Genomic DNA, 3,141 nt, shown 5'->3' with positions numbered 1-3,141 from the left:
CTTATTCCTCTTCAGATACTTTGCATGTAGTTTCCTAACCTGGTGCCTTTTTCCCACAATCTCATGTTTTTGCTTTGCCAGCCCCTACTCAATTTTCAAGTTGCAGGTTAAAATCTCCTCCTGACTGACTTCTTGGCTCTGCAACCTAAGTAGGGTCACTCAAGTGAGTTATTTTGCCTCAGAGCACCCTGTCCTTTCCCTTCTTAGCACTTATCACCTTAGAAAGTGCGTGTCCTTAGGGGACTTTTTCCTCAGTGCCTCCCTTCCTCAGAACTGTGGGTTTCAAAAAGAGGCATTTTTATCAGCCAGCCCCAGCACAGAGGCTGACTCTGGTCTGTGAACCAAGGAGGTAGACGCCATGGGGGCACTGAATGAGATAGCAAGAATATCAACAGACCCCTCCTGCCCAAGACCCAAGCAAAAGCTGGAGGGCCTCAGGGGCCTCCAGGGCCAGAAAAGCCTGGAGACTGGGGACATTGTTCATAAGATGCTCCTATAGGAAAAGGAGTACAAAGTAATCCCAAGATCTTCCTTCTCAGGGACTTCTGAAGGCCTTCCGGGAATTGGAGAGGAGGTATTGGTTCTGGCCGTTAAATATTGGGCTATTTTGCTATGTTAAATTTCTTTTTTTTGTTCAACTTTTATTATTTTTTAAATTTATTATTTTTATTTATTTTTAAATTTTTTTTATTGGAGTTCAATTTGCCAACACATACCTTAACACCCAGTGCTCATCCCGCCAAGTACCCCCCTCAGTGCCCATCACCCAGTCACCCCAACCCCCTGCCCACTTCCCCTTCCACTACCCCTTGTTCATTTCCCAGAGTTAGGTGTCTCTCATGTTTTGCCACCCTCATTGATATTTTCACTCCTTTCCCTTTATTCCCTTTCACTAATTTTTATATTCCCCAAATGAATGAGACCATATAATGTTTGTACTTTTCCAATTGACTTATTTCACTCAGCACAATACCCTCCAGGTCCCTCCACATTGAAGCAGACAGTGGGTGTTTGTCGTTTCTAATGGCTGAGTAATATTCCACTGTATACATATACCACACCTTCTTTATCCATTCATCTTTCGATGGACACAGAGGCTCCTTCCACAGTTTGGCTATTGTGGACATTGCTGCTATAAACATTGAGGTGCAGGTGTCCCAGCATTTCACTGCATCTGTATCTTTGGGGTAAATCTCCAGCAGTTCAATTGCTGGGTCGTAGGGCAGGTCTATTTTTAACTCTTTGAGGAACCTCCACACAGTTTTCCAGAGTGGCTGCACCAGTTCACATTCCCACCAACAGTTCAAGAGGGTCCCCTTTCTCCACATCCTCTCCAACATTTGTTGTTTCTTGTCTTGTTAATTTTCCCCATTCTCACTGGTGTGAGGTGGGATCTCATTGTGGTTTTGATTTGTATTTCCCTGATGGCACAGTGATGCGGAGCATTTTCTCATGTGCTAGTTGGCCATGTCTATGTTATGTTAAATTTCAATTGTAAGCAGGACATTGAAATAAATATGTTCTAGAAGCAAGAGAAGAAAGAATGGCAAGTCAGAGTAGTAAAGATAAGTGAAGGGAAGTGCTCTAAGGAAACTTGAAAGTCAAAACCAGGGATGAACGGGCCTTCCTGGTGATACCTCTCCATTAAGACATCTAGAAGCCCTGTCTGGGTTGATGGGGTTTCCTTAAAATCAGGAAAACGAGAGAAAGTAAAGCTGCTTCAGGAAAGAACTAAAGTGTGTTCTCCCCGTAAAAAAAAAAAAAAACGAGAACAGGAAATTCTCCAAAGGAACATTTCCAAATGAATAGGCAGGATTGAATTTCCTCACTGGTTCTCAGTTTTGAACTTTTTAAGTGCTGAACCCCAAATGAGCATCAAGGTGGCTTTTCTCTTTATTAAGGGGAGAAATAAGAAAACATAATATTTATAAAAATGCTGCTCAGAAACCTGCTTTTTTTTCCCCACTTTACAGTAAATCATATTGGAGGATTTAAGATCACATGGTTTACTCTCCCTTTTGTGATCTTACATAAATCCAACTCTATTCCTGGCATTGCATTCAACTAAATTCCATCATTTTGTAGTTATAAAACAGTGTGCTAGTATGTTGAACCAGATACCAGCAAAATATACTGGCAACAGAGATTGAGTGAACATGTAAAGCCAAGTTTAGTACATTTAGAGTGATGCTCATATTCATTCATTTGTTCCAAAGGTATTTATTGAGCACCTACTACCTGCTCAGCACTTCCCTGAGAAGTAGGGCCCTAACAATGGACAAATTAGGTGTCTGTTCCCCTAAAGCTTAGACTCCCAGGGGAGGCATATTAAGCAAGGAATCAAGGCAATAAAATGATTTGAGTAACCATAAACACTCTGAAGAAAATGAAACCGAGCAATATGATAATGATGATTCTGGGCAGGTCACTGTATCTGACGGGGGCAGTGAGAAGAACCTTCCAGGGGAGGAGGTATGTGGCTCCGAACTGATTTTGACAAAGGATCCAGCCCTTCTACGAGCCAGAGAAAACAATTTGAAGCAGACAGAGTAGCAAGTGCAAAGGTCTGAGGCGTAAATGAGCTTCCTCAACTTCAGGAACAGACAGGGGTCTTTCGGAGAAGCGTGTATTTCAGGTCAGAGTCCAGAGTGATCTTCAGGTTACAGCAAGGAGTTTGGATTCCACAAGGGCTCCCTTGTTAACAATGAGGCCTCACCTGCACTGTTTGGCCACCTGCCATGGGTCACCCCAAATCCTGGGCATGTCAGATGTGCTCCTACATGTGGGCTAGCCCAGGTCAGCCACTCACCTCTCAGCATTCACTCCAGACTTCACAGGGCAGACATAAGGATGAAGGAAGATACCCTAGGCCCATCATCATCGAGGAAGGAAGCGGATGATGTGGCCTCGCTGAACTTTTCCTAATGAGCCAAACCCTTCCCCAGCAGCCAGTCACAGCAGGCAGCTCTCCCGACCTTGTTTCCCATCCAACTCTATCGCCTCCTGCTGTCCCCATGACCACGGTGTCTTGCACAAGCTCTGAACTGGAGGACCCATTGGCTCTGGGACCTCCTGCCAAATTTCCTCTCTCACAGCCCCCTTTGGGAGAGCTCCCAGAGAACTGTCACTGCCCTGCTGTGG

At 44.4% G+C, this 3,141-nt stretch overlaps 1 long non-coding RNA gene across 1 annotated transcript; it reads right to left on the bottom strand.

Annotated features, from left to right (window-relative positions):
• Positions 1-835: 835 nt before the first annotated feature.
• Positions 836-2,940, bottom strand: LOC140634661 (uncharacterized). Its single transcript, XR_012032063.1, has 2 exons — positions 2,810-2,940; positions 836-1,522 (listed from the first exon to the last, which is right to left on the bottom strand). It is a non-coding gene; the product is annotated as an uncharacterized lncRNA (long non-coding RNA).
• Positions 2,941-3,141: the final 201 nt, after the last annotated feature.

The sequence above is a fragment of the Canis lupus genome, chromosome 6 (assembly GCF_048164855.1).
Source record: "Canis lupus baileyi chromosome 6, mCanLup2.hap1, whole genome shotgun sequence".
Taxonomy (NCBI): Eukaryota; Metazoa; Chordata; class Mammalia; order Carnivora; family Canidae; genus Canis; species Canis lupus.
This window is presented reverse-complemented; position numbering and strand designations above follow the sequence as displayed.